At 45.1% G+C, this 14,360-nt stretch overlaps 2 non-coding genes across 2 annotated transcripts; both read right to left on the reverse strand.

Annotated features, from left to right (window-relative positions):
• Positions 1–3,058: 3,058 nt before the first annotated feature.
• Trnas-cga (transfer RNA serine (anticodon CGA)) lies at positions 3,059–3,133 on the reverse strand. Its single transcript has one exon. It is a non-coding gene; the product is annotated as a tRNA-Ser (tRNA).
• A 225-nt stretch (positions 3,134–3,358) lies between these two features.
• On the reverse strand, positions 3,359–3,433 carry Trnas-cga (transfer RNA serine (anticodon CGA)). The gene has a single exon. It is a non-coding gene; the product is annotated as a tRNA-Ser (tRNA).
• Between the last annotated feature and the right edge of the window lie 10,927 nt (positions 3,434–14,360).

The following is a 14,360-nucleotide window of genomic DNA, read 5'->3' on the forward strand; positions in this document are numbered from 1 at the left end:
TATTTGCAACAACCTTCTTTCATCTCAGTTAATGTTTACAATTTGCGCTATGAAAACATTTAAAGAGTTTTTATATTTATGCCTACACTAAAAGTGTATGAAAGACACTCACTCTGTCCATTTTCATCTTCATTAACCGTCGTCATCAGTAATTCTTTAATAATCATTTCATAATGGGTTACTACGAAAGACGGTAATGTTCAAATGCTCAGCAAATTAACTATATCAGGTAATATCTCATCATCAATTCTTGGGTATCCTCTTAACAGCTGTAGTATTAACAAGTTACTTCTGTTTTGAATTACATTAAATTTGAGATTAATGTCCTCATGTTCAGAGAAAAACAGAACACCTTGAACGAAAAGAGATAGTACGTTCATGTTCACAAGACATTTGAGATTAATATACTCACGTTCAGAAAATGACAGAGCACCTTGAACGAAAAGAGATAGGATGTTGATGTTCACAGGACATGTACATTAGTATCTTCTGAGTAAATGATTAGCATTTCAGTCACTTCGGACAGGCATGTGTCTGTCATGGGCAATGATAACTTGAGCCACCCGCGAGGGCATCGACGCTTATAAGGAGCCAATGGCGTCCTCTGGTATAACCATTCATGCTGCATTCACCTGGTTTCAAAGCTCATCTGCGATGGTTGACATTGGATCACAGCGCTGCACCCGTCGTTGCACCATATCCCACACATTTTCGCTTGGCGATAAGACTGGTTATCTGGCGGGCCAGGGCAAAAGGCTGACATCGTGTAACACCAAAAACGCACAATCTTGCGCAGTAACATGAGAACATGAGGTCCAGCATCGAATTGCTGAGAAATGGCATCTGGGGTGTTGTGCAGAATGGGTGTGGCTACGGATCGCAGGATTTCACTCACATACGTCACACTGGTCACAGTGCCCTGGACACGCACAGGCTGATTTTTAGTTGCACCCAATAGCAGCCCACACCACAAGGCCTTAAGTGGTCTTGTGTGAATGCAGTCACTATGATGCCGCTGCTCCTAACTGCGCTGAACCAAAATGCGGTCACCATTTTCAAACAAACAGAACCTATATTCGTAATAAAACACTATCTGACGCCATTCCTGTTCCCCAGTGACGTCGTCCCATACACCACTGCCGTCTAGCGTGTTTCTGGGTATTCGGCAAAGGTGAGCGGAGCAGTGGACGACGCGCATATAGCTCTTGCCTTAATAAATGGCGTCGGACTGTCACCCCTGATAATATACGATGTGTTACACTGTTCGACTGTTGCACCAGAGCCGAGGAGAAAGTAGATCTGTAGACGTCCAATTTTTCCTGAACTTAAGTTTAGGTACGAAAAACACTTCACATTTCTTATCACAAAATTTAAATTACTTCTAATCGTGGTCTTCCAGAAACTACTGCCCACTGTAGAAGCTATGCAACACACTTATTGGCCGTTATCGAAGCACTTCCCCTTAATCTTTTCTCAGTTGTCAGCTTGTTTTCCATACTTTAAACTTTTTAATTGTTTTGAATGACACGCTTGCTGAGACTAAAGCCGAATCTACCGTTAGAATTTCCACTTGTAACAGCTAACTTGGCACAAAGCTAGCTGAAAACCAGCCATTTTGAAATGTCTGCATTTCTTAAACAGAAATGACTTTGTCTTTTATGAAATATCTGCTGGGTTAATAATTTATTGATATCACTTCTTAACTATCGAATAGAGACCTCCGTGTGATACTTTCGATCCAAATTTCAATAATTTACCAGAGCAATCAAAATAGAGGGTCTTAAGCATGTTAGCCACTGTACTATTGAATCAAGTGACTTCACGAGCATTTTGTCCTTCGACGAAGAGACGAAGGAGCCAATAAGTTTAATTTCATGTCGCATAACAAATAAACACTTTTTGCATTTGTATGTAACCACTCGTGAACTGATCGAGACAGAATTAAGTCTAAGGACAATCTTGGGTTCGGTCAAATACAGGAGATACATGTGCGGCACTTTCTGTCCATGAATGCAACTTGAACAACACTCTGTTACAAGTTCAAGAAATAAATGAAGCCTTCTCAGTTCTTACTTTGGTAGAGATAGAACAAACAGCACCCGTTCGTCAGTGCTAGCCAGCAGTATTGCGCAACACATAATATTACGGGCATCGCCAACACGATCTCCTTCCCTCTGATCTTCAATACATGGACTGATTCTTGCAGAAACATATTATCCAAGCCCATCGTCAATTATGCTGAACAATGTTAGCGCTAGTTGCTACTACTGTACTACACCTCGCCCCGTGTGTGGCAGCTTACCCAGCGTGTCCGATGTCTAGGGCTGCTTGTCCAGAAATCTATATGCAGGCGCCAATGTCAACTCTGCTTTTTAACAACCGGCTCCCCAGTCCTACCTGACTCTCTTCAAACATTTGTAAAAGGGCTACAGGCTTCAGTGAGTGACCACGAATTTTGAAAGTATTTTAAGTTGTGACACTGAATCCGCTATGTATAGTATTAAAATATAATGGACTTGGTTCAGTGAGCTATGCCAGGGAAGTTGCAATGTAGTGGCCGGGGCAGGTAGGTAAGCAGAAGCTGGTCAATGTGCACCTTGTTGTTATGGTGAGCCGTGAATGGAGATGGGGAGCCTTACACAGGCTGCATCTTAGAAAATCCCGAGGTAGGTATGGAGAAAGTTCCTCAGTATGCTTTTAGAACGATAGCAATGAGACTAGGACCTGACTATGAAACTTCCTGGCAGATTAAAACTGTGTGCCCGACCGAGACTCGAACTCGGGACCTTTGCCTTTCGCGAGCAAGTGCTCTACCAACTGAGCTACCGAAGCACGACTCACGTCCAGTACTCACAGCTTTACTTCTGCCAGTATCCGTCTCCTACCTTCCAAACTTTACAGAAGCTCTTCTGCGAACCTTGCAGAACTAGCACTCCTGAAAGAAAGGATACTGCGGAGACATGGCTTAGCCACAGCCTGGGGGATGTTTCCAGAATGAGATTTTCACTCTGCAGCGGAGTGTGCGCTGATATGAAACTTCCTGGCAGATTAAAACTGTATACCCGACCGAGACTCGAACTCGGGACCTTTGCCTTTCGCGGGCAAGTGCTCTACCAACTGAGCTACCGAAGCACGACTCACGTCCAGTACTCACAGCTTTACTTCTGCCAGTATCCGTCTCCTACCTTCCAAACTTTACAGAAGCTCTTCTGCGAACCTTGCAGAACTAGCACTCCTGAAAGAAAGGATACTGCGGATACATGGCTTAGCCACAGCCTGGGGGATGTTTCCAGAATGAGATTTTCACTCTGCAGCGGAGTGTGCGCTGATATGAAACTTCCTGGCAGATTAAAACTATATACCCGACCGAGACTCGAACTCGGGACCTTTGCCTTTCGCGGGCAAGTGCTCTACCAACTGAGCTACCGAAGCACGACTCACGTCCAGTACTCACAGCTTTACTTCTGCCAGTATCCGTCTCCTACCTTCCAAACTTTACAGAAGCTCTTCTGCGAACCTTGCAGAACTAGCACTCCTGAAAGAAAGGATACTGCGGATACATGGCTTAGCCACAGCCTGGGGGATGTTTCCAGAATGAGATTTTCACTCTGCAGCGGAGTGTGCGCTGATATGAAACTTCCTGGCAGATTAAAACTGTTTGCCCGACCGAGACTCGAACTCGGGACCTTTGCCTTTCGCGGGCAAGTGCTCTACCAACTCAGCTACCGAAGCACGACTCACGTCCAGTACTCACAGCTTTACTTCTGCCAGTATCCGTTTGCAACCTTGAACGCCAGAAGGCATAGACTCTTAGCTGGGCAATCAGTGAATCAACCTTCTGCTGCGGTGAATTTATTTGGGTAAAGAGTTGAGGTTGTAACATTTTGTTGCTACTGAAGTGGATTGATGCACAGTAAGATGCCCTAGTTTGAGATCACCACTAGCAACAGATTTCTATTTCATTTGTGGTAACGCTTCGTAAATGCAAGACTTTTGTTTGTTGGCCACATTGGTATCCTACAGAATGTAATCTTGAATAATTTTTCAATCAGTATTCAAAGCTATTTATTAATTTATTTATATAATGACTAACGTTTCTGCGTTAAACAGGGGTCTCATGAAAATTAGTATTCTTGTTTCAGTTTTATAGATGTCACGTAATACGTCTACATTACGTTTATCAATTGTACAACATTTTGCCTAGCAAAACTGAGTGATCCCAATGACGCATAAAGAACACAGTCTCTCGCTCTCTCTCTTCATATCACTTTCTTCCTCTTTCTCTCTCTCTCTCTCTCTCTCTCTCTCTCTCTCTCTCTCTCTCTCTCTCTCTCGCTCTTTCCCTCCCCCTCTGCTAAAGTAATCTGAAGAGAGAGAGATTTATGAAAGTCTAAGCACTCGAAAGTATTTAAAATTTAAAGTATGTCCACTCCTGTTGGCTAATCAGCATCTGCCTCTCTTTCTTCTAGGGTAACGTTATATATATATATATATATATATATATATATATATATATATATAGAGAGAGAGAGAGAGAGAGAGAGAGAGAGAGAGAGAGAGAGATAGATAGATAGATAGAGAGAGAGAGAGAGAGAGAATTGCGTGAAAACGTTCAAAATGGTTCAAATGGCTCTGAGCACTATGGGACTCAACTTCTTTGGTCATCAGTCTCCTAGAACTTAGAACTACTTAAACCTAACTAACCTAAGGACATGACACACATCCATGCCCGAGGCAGGATTCAAACCTGTGACTGTAGCGGTCGCGTAGTTCCAGACTGTAGCGCCTCGAACCGCTCGATCGCTCCGGCCGGCGGTCTTCCTTCGCTTACGTCATCTCATCCCTTAATTTCTCGTACACTCCATATTCTCTTCCACATATCCTGGCAGTTCCTTTCAGTATCCCGTGCCTTGCCTTCCCTCACGGAATTTGCCGAATGCGTCTTCCAATCTTGTCACCTTGTTCCGCATCCCGCACGCTTTTAATACCACCTGTATAGCCTAGCGATGACTGGTGATCACTACATCTTTCTGCTTGGCAAACAGCATTCATCCTTCTGGGTGCTGGTACCGTAACGCTTCCATCCCGATGAAGATCATGGGTCCTGCTATGAACGACATCGTCTTGCCTTCACTGCATCTCATCTACAGGCAGGTATACCTATTGATTTCCTCCCAACTGAACTCATTGCTGTTCCGCAGTTGCTTATACTAATTACACTAAATGAATACCTAACTCAAAAACATATTAGAAGAGTCCGTCTCCTAGGCCTTAATCCATACGAGTTCCTCGTTAGCATTTCATTCACAACCATTTGTTTACCTTCTTTTTCTATCTTTCTCCTCACTCTCCCTTCCCAGGCCACAACTTCTATCCCTGGACTAACTGCGGACTCCCTTGAAAAGATTTCAATCGCCCTACAAGCACAACTGTCGTTCTTGTTGGTAACAGAATCTTGACTTTTACTTGACCCACATTACACCAACTGAGATTTCTAATCTGAGTGAATCAAGGTATTATCCAAGCATTTTGTTGATTGTCCTATGCACTCTTTCAGTTCTTCCGTTAACCTGTGGGTGGAGAGAAGTCGTTCTTAACTTCTCCACATTCAATAACTTGCACAAATCCTTGAATAGATCTGACATGAAGGTCGTTCCTTGCTGTGCTACTATTATTTGGGGCACTTCAGAGTTTAGAAATAATTATTCTCAAGTTCTTGTGCCACTGCTGCTGCCTGCTGGTATAGCATCGCGACCGTCTTCAAAACTATTCTATGACTGCGTGTATGTACTTACTCCCTCCAGGTGTTTTATTTAATGGACCTAAAACGTCAGTTCCTAGAAATTGATTATGTTTCACTTCAAAACCTAATTCACCTTGCCTTACTGCCCATTACGACAAACCCCTACAAGGATACTTCAACCCCAACAAGCATTTCACGCCGCACGATCTGTTGTTACTCTAAACTTTTTAGTGTAGACATAATATTTGAAATACGTGATTCCATAAATGAGGCTTAATATCTGTTTCTCCATGGTTTGTGGTAGACTAGTGATTTGTTTCCCGTTGATATGCAGTACTGTGTAATAAGAACAGCTGGTAATGGTCCTTTTGGTAAAAAAAATCCTTAAATTCCAAAAGTAGTTTCTCCCTCCGTTCCCTATTTCTTCTCTCTAGATGCTTCGCTTTTCCTTGCACTGCATTTTCAGTGGCGTTTGCCGATTTTCCGTAACTGATACCCCTTGTGTCTCACTCTTCTTCCTCCTTGACACGCAGAAACTGAATAACAATCCCTTTATTAACCCTACATGCTCTGCAATAAAATTATCTATAACGGCAGGTAAAGTCTATTCACAATTTATTTCTTGTATGCACAAAATATCTGTTTTAATTAAGCTACCCACTTGATCTAATATTTAATTCTCTTGTAACTGTTGCACCACACATAACATTCCTATCAACAAGCTGGACTCAGCACTGGCCAAAAGTGATTTCCCATTACCCTTAGGCACACAATCATATGAATCAAGTGTTAGTGTGATCGTTCAGGGTTTAATCGATTCGTCTTTCATGGGAGACTCCCCTCACAACATCACTACACTGGCAATGGCTTCACTATGTGAGGTAATAGGCAAGTTTTGGCGCCCTGAACATATTATATGTTCGGAGTTGGTGTGGCCGCGCGGGCCGCTCGGCAGGCCGACCGCGTGGTGCCGGACAAGAGGGGTAGCCCCAGCGCGTGGTCCACGGACTGCGTGGTTGGGAATTCCATGGTGGTGTGGTGTCGATGAGGGAGACATGCCGGGAGTGCTAAAGATGGAGGACTTTGTGAGACCTTAATAACAGATTTCACAGTTCATATACACTCCTGGAAATGGAAAAAAGAACACATTGACACCGGTGTGTCAGACCCACCATACTTGCTCCGGACACTGCGAGAGGGCTGTACAAGCAATGATCACACGCACGACACAGCGGACACACCAGGAACCGCGGTGTTGGCCGTCGAATGGCGCTAGCTGCGCAGCATTTGTGCACCGCCGCCGTCAGTGTCAGCCAGTTTGCCGTGGCATACGGAGCTCCATCGCAGTCTTTAACACTGGTAGCATGCCGTGACAGCGTGGACGTGAACCGTATGTGCAGTTGACGGACTTTGAGCGAGGGCGTATAGTGGACATGCGGGAGGCTGGGTGGACGTACCGCCGAATTGCTCAACACGTGGGGCGTGAGGTCTCCACAGTACATCGATGTTGTCGCCAGGGTCGGCGGAAGGTGCACGTGCCCGTCGACCTGGGACCGGACCGCAGCGACGCACGGATGCACGCCAAGACCGTAGGATCCTAAGCAGGGCCGTAGGGGACCGCACCGCCACTTCCCAGCAAATTAGGGACACTGTTACTCCTGGGGTATCGGCGAGGACCATTCGCAACCGTCTCCATGAAGCTGGGCTACGGTCCCGCACACCGTTAGGCCGTCTTCCGCTCACGCCTCAACATCGTGCAGCCCGCCTCCAGTGGTGTCGCGACAGGCGTGAATGGAGGGACGAATGGAGACGTGTCGTCTTCAGCGATGAGAGTCGCTTCTGCCATGGTGCAAATGATGGTCGTATGCGTGTCTGGCGCCGTGCAGGGGAGCGCCACAATCAGGACTGCATACGACCGAGGCACACAGGGCCAACACCCGGCATCATGGTGTGGGGAGCGATCTCCTACACTGGCCGTACACCTCTGGTGATCGTCGAGGGTACACTGAATAGTGCACGGTACATCCAAACCGTCATCGAACCCATCGTTCTACCATTCCTAGACCGGGAAGGGAACTTGCTGTTCCAACACGACAATGCACGTCCGCATGTATCCCGTGCCACCCAACGTGCTCTAGAAGGTGTAAGTCAACTACCCTGGCCAGCAAGATCTCCGGATCTGTCCCCCATTGAGCATGTTTGGGACTGGATGAAGCGTCGTCTCACGCGGTCTGCACGTCCAGCACGAACCCTGGTCCAACTGAGGCGCCAGGTGGAAATGGCATGGCAAGCCGTTCCACGGGACTACATCCAGCATCTCTACGATCGTCTCCATGGGAGAATAGCAGCCTGCAGTGCGGCGAAAGGTGGATATACACTGTACTAGTGCCGACATTGTGCATGCTCTGTTGCCTGTGTCTTTGTGCCTGTGGTTCTGTCAGTGTGATCATGTGATGTATCTAACCCCAGGAATGTGACAATAAAGTTTCCCCTTCCTGGGACAATGAATTCACGGTGTTCTTATTTCAATTCCAGGAGTGTAGAAATTAATATTAGCCAGATGAATCATGATACCTCAAAAAGAAGTATGTACTTTACCATCATTTGCACAATGTATTTGATGGTGTAATCAGATTTTCAATATCTTTATTAGTTTAAAATTTAGTATCTGATGATAGATTACACAAGTAACACCCAGCAACGAATTTCCAAAATCTAAACGGTTCATCCTACTTTTTCGATCGATATGTCTTTAGAAAGCTAATAGTGTAAATCTAAATTGATAAGAATTACAGGTATGTAACTTGAATAGTACATGAGTTATTGGAGTTCAAAGTGGCCAGTAAGTACCGATCACGTTAGGCCATAAGTACCACACAGTTACACGAAAAATGGTAGCAGCATGCTTATAAATATATTTATTCATCTGTGTCTTTGTTTATATCCGATACATACTATTCATGAACGAACTGGTTAAATATTTACTGTGTCTTAGAAAGCACAGGGACGTTAGGCTGCTGGCCTAGTTTTTGTTTCTATTCCTCTGTTATAAGTTTATTTGATTTGTTTATGTATTTAATATTGTGTGTTAGAGCATGTTTATGATCCAGCCACAGGAATATTTATTTAATTTCAATTTATTTAAATCTAAATCCAGTATTTCAAAGTTTTACATTATGTTTGTGAGTATGCATTGGCTTGGAGACTTGGAGGGAGAGCTCTAGCCAATCACAATGCTCTTTACTACGGTAGGAAACTTCCGAAGTCAGTGGAGAGAAGGTACGGGAGAGGACACAGGGGAATGCTGGAAGGGAAAGCGCGACGGCGGTCGCAGCAACTACGTTGGAGAGTGGAGTTTTGCGCATGGCCGCTGGAGATTTCGTAGTGCCGGCTTTTGCACTTGTGGGATTTCCGCGGCTTCTGTAGTGAAGACGTAGTATGCGTTTAGAAGTGAATATCTCGTGAGCTATGTTGTTGCTCATAACTAATTACCTGAAGTAGGAATCTATTGTTTCCCTGTTATTAAACTTATATTTTATTTAATTGCTAGATCTTCGACACCAATAAGTGTTTTACAGTAATACTGGGCACTCTTAAAAGTACTTCTGCTGTCGTACTCATCATTTAAAGTCGTTAAAAATTGTACCTGCAGATTTTATTTAATTGCAATCTTTCATTTATAAATGTTACATTCAAAATTCTCGCTTCCCGAGTGATAGGAACCTTCGACTATTAGATTCATGTGCATGTTCATATTGTATACTATAGACTCAGCAGTATTTGGCTTGTAATGCTGCAACTACGTATCCCAGCCCCTAGACCACGAAACCAGCAAAAACTTTCAATGTTTCAACTCTGAGTCGGATGGTACGTAGTTGAGCGTCACTAACATTTCATTTTTTTTGAAATCCCGCCACTGGAGGTAACTCGTCCGGGATAGGGATTCTGGAAAGTGGTAACTCCTTTGCTCTCTGTTACTCAGCGTACTATGCGAAGTGCAAAAACTTTTGGGAAACCAGTAGAGATTTCTGTAGAGTGGACCTCTCACAAAACACAGTGTGGGATCGGTTTTTTCCGCAAATGGGTTTCTAGAAATAGTGAAGTTGCGTAGTAATTTTCACAACTAACACATGCCATCGATAGACGGACTAATCTATCACGTTAAAGGTAATTTGCGTGGGGGTTCAGAGTCTAAATAAACTCCTGGAAATTGAAATAAGAACACCGTGAATTCATTGTCCCAGGAAGGCGAAACGTTATTGACACATTCCTGGGGTCAGATACATCACATGATCACACTGACAGAACCACAGGCACATAGACACAGGCACTAGTACAGTGTATATCCACCTTTCGTAGCAATGCAGGCAGCTATTCTCCCATGGAGACGATCGTAGAGATGCTGGATGTAGTCCTGTGGAACGGTTTGCCACGCCATTTCCACCTGGCGCCTCAGTTGGACCAGCGTTCGTGCTGGACGTGCAGACCGCGTGAGACGACGCTTCATCCAGTCCCAAACATGCCCAATGGGGGACAGATCCGGAGATCTTGCTGGCCAGGGTAGTTGACTTACACCTTCTAGAGCACGTTGAGTGGCACGGGATACATGCGGACGTGCATTGTCCTGATCGAACAGCAAGTTCCCTTGCCGGTCTAGGAATGGTAGAACGATGGGTTCGATGACGGTTTGGATGTACCGTGCACTATTCAGTGTCCCCTCGACGATCACCAGAGGCGTACGGCCAGTGTAGGAGATCGCTCCCTGCACCATGATGCCGGGTGTTGGCCCTGTGTGCCTCAGTCGTATGCATTCCTGATTGTGGCGCTCACCTGCACGGCGCCAAACACGCATACGACGATCATTGGCACCAAGGCAGAAGCGACCCTCATCGCTGAGGACGACACGTCTCCATTCGTCCCTCCATTCACGCCTGTTGCGACACCACTGGAGGCGGGCTGCACGATGTTGGGGCGTGAGCGGAAGACGGCCTAACGGTGTGCGGCACCATAGCCCATCTTCATGGAGACGGTTGCGAATGGTCATCGCCGATACCCCAGGAGCAACCGTGTCCCTAATTTGCTGGGAAGTGGCGGTGCGGTCCCCTACGGCACTGCGTAGGATCCTACGGTCTTGGCGTGCATCCGTGCGTCGCTACGGTCCGGTCCCAGGTCGACGAGCACTTGCACCTTCCGCCGACCACTGGCGACAACATGGATGTACTGTGGAGACCTCACGCCCCACGTGTTGAGCAATTCGGCGGTACGTCCACCCGGCCTCCCGCATGCCCACTATACGCCCTCGCTCAGTGTCCGTCAACTGCACATACGGTTCACGTCCACGCTGTCGCGGCATGCTACCAGTGTTAAAGACTGCGATGGAGCTCCGTATGCCACGGCAAACTGGCTGACACTGACGGCGGCGGTGCACAAATGCTGCGCAGCTAGCGCCATTTGACGGCCAACACCGCGGTTCCTGGTGTGTCCGCTGTGCCGTGCGTGTGATCATTGCTTGTACAGCCCTCTCGCAGTGTCCGGAGCAAGTATGGTGGGTCTGACACACCGGTGCCAATGAGTTCTTTTTTCCATTTCCAGGAGTGTAAGTTGCGTGCACGGAACAGTAGCGGTTCGTTCGTTTAACAGAAAGCATTATCGGAGACGGTTGGAACACACTGTAACCAACAGCAGCTACAGTTACATCAGGCCATTTCTCCAGCGGCGGACGCAGATCAACAGAAGAACGACGGCATCATCTTCGAGTACTCCAGGGCAGTCTTGAGCGTCGTCTTCAACTACAACCGTTGGCATCACCATGGCAGAGGGAACAATCGCAAATGAGCTAAGTGCCTGCGCAAATAGCGAGATAGTGAAACCTCATGCCAGATTAAAACTGTGTGCCCGACCAAGACTCGAACTCGGGACCTTTGCCTTTCGCGGGCAAGTGCTCTACCAACTGAGCTACCGAAGCACGACTCACTCCCGGTACTCAAAGCTTTACTTCTGCCAGTATCCGTCTCCTACCTAGCGAGATAGTGTTTAACTCTGACGTTCAAGCTCCACTTATAGATCTCGCGAATATAAAACAGTCCCCAATATGTGTAATTCTCAAAATGGAAGTGAGGCGGTTAGTCCGAAAACAGAGTGCGAAAGTGTAACCAGTAGGAATCAGGGAAGGGGAATGTATGTGGGTGAGACATGATGTATCAGCTAATGCAAATGATCCAGGAATTGGGAAATAATATGAATACAATGGCAAGTAATATCAGTACAATTCGAATAGATATGAGTACAATGCGAACTGAAATAGGTTCCGCTGTGAAAGAGGAAGTTGAAAAAATTTTGGGTAACCTTGAAAAAGCAATTGATGATAAATTAAAATGTGTCCTAGTGGATATGGGGAAAATTGCAGACTAAGTTTTAATAATAAAATCTAAAATCGAATCAGTGGGAAAACATCTTGGGGAAAAAATGGATAAGATACAGGCGGAATTTTGGCACAGGATAAGCGACTGTACAAAAGCGCAAGATGCTCATAAAATCAATGCAAATATAGCAACTAGTGGCATCGCTGTGTAGGTGAGGGGGAGAAAGAAGTGGGCAAAATTAAAGGTAAAATAGATTCCAGTATCACTAGTGAAAATGTATTTAAAAAACAAATGCAACGGATAAAAAGTAATTTGAATTCCTTAGCCTCCCAACAGGTCACGCCGGTTATAAATATCCCTTGGGCAAATACCGAATCTGTAAAATGTTACACAGATGACGGAAGATATTACCCAGTAAATTTCTCGGCTGCGTGTAGGGACTCTTTTGTTCACAGCATGTCGGACGAAGCAAAAATAAAATACGTTAAACAGTGTTTGGAGGGAGACCCACAGTCTTGGCCAAATAATAAATGTAGTCCGCGCGAATCGTAAGAAGTGTTTGAAAACTGTTTTATGAATAAATTTTGGATCGAGGAAGAACAGACGCAGATCCAAAATGAATTTTTAAATGGGTCGAGTTACAGGTACGGTAATGGGACGATGAGCGCGAACTTGGCCAATTTATGCATGTGAAACATCCGTTGTGGATTTTAATGGAAATCACTATTAACTGAAATATTTTTCCATCAAGTTCCACCCTATGGTGCCGAAGATCGATTATGGCATAGTACAGACATAAGCAATCTAATCCTAAAATCATGTCGTATCCCTGACTCACATGTGGCACAATCTCTACCCATTCTTGAAATTGAACTGTATCCAGAAAAACGACTGTGTCCACTAATCCTGATGGTATGAGATTTTTATCACCCCCTCCACGGAGTCTGTACCGTGATCCACCTGGTTGCTTACATTTCAACGGATCACTACTGGCTACCGACACATGCCCCCCTGTCAACGACAATATCCTGCAACCCTTTCTCCCCTCATCCCACAATCAACCTCAGCATACGATTTCGTAGCATGCAATCTAACTGGGGTTCAAAAATGGCTCTGAGCACTATGCGACTTAACTTCTGAGGTCATCAGTCGCCTAGAACTTAGAACTAAGTAAACCTAACTAACCTAAGTACATCACACGCATCCATGCCCGAGGCAGGATTCGAACCTGCGACCGTAGCGGTCGCTCGATTCCAGACTGCAGCGCCTAGAACCGCACCCCCACTCCGTCCGGCAACTGGCGTTCCCATTGGCGTTTAACACCTTGTTCTTCCCCGGTCCTGTACTTTTACAACTATTACTTCCTCTTACTTTATTCTCATCATTCTAAGGCTGGCAGCACTGCCTCCTTATATACTCCATTCGTCTGCATCTGAAACATTAGCTGCTAACACAGTGCGCAAATCCGTCCCCTGTACAGACACATACTTCTTGACATTTCCACACTCAACCGTCTTTAAAAAGCATCGAATTCTCTCTACTCAGCTTCTTATAAAATAAATTCATATACTGCAGTATCCTGTTCTAATTCACAGGTATATCTATTAATTTGCAATATCCTGTCCGCCCATTGTCCTGCAGTTTCCGCATTTCTCTTAGTTATTACCCCAAATTCTTTCCTAACGTGCCTGGCACTACTACATTTCTTTTATTTCTGGCTTAACTCTTCCTTAAATTCTTTGAATGTTTTGATTCCCTTAAGACCTTCTGTATACCCTCCACAAGATTTAGCTTCCCCTGTTAGTCTCAATTTTGCAACAGTCAATAATTACTTATCTGACCAACCTTCCATTTCAGCCAGATTTCCAAGAACTCTCACAAATGTCTACACATTGCCAGTTGCCCTAGCAGGAAAAGAAGCAATTAAACTTGCGACTAATACATCTAAACGCTATTGTGACAGTTACCATTCTACGTACCCAATGATTTGGTGAATTATGCACTATTAATGGTGCTACATTTTTAACAATGTGCGTACTGTTTCTGGTTCTGACACACCTTGTGTCTCTGGTTTTCTCGCAGCTTTGTCTTTGACAACAATCATTTTGAGAACAAACCTTCACAATACAAGAAAACAAAATGTTTTACCTTAATTCTTATGTCTAATCATGAGTCATCTTGAGCATCGGCATTGTCTAGGCATATGCCCTAATGATAACATGTACGACATTTTAGTGGAACTGATCCTGTACAAA

This window comes from Schistocerca gregaria, chromosome 4 (assembly GCF_023897955.1).
Source record: "Schistocerca gregaria isolate iqSchGreg1 chromosome 4, iqSchGreg1.2, whole genome shotgun sequence".
Lineage (NCBI taxonomy): Eukaryota > Metazoa > Arthropoda > Insecta > Orthoptera > Acrididae > Schistocerca > Schistocerca gregaria.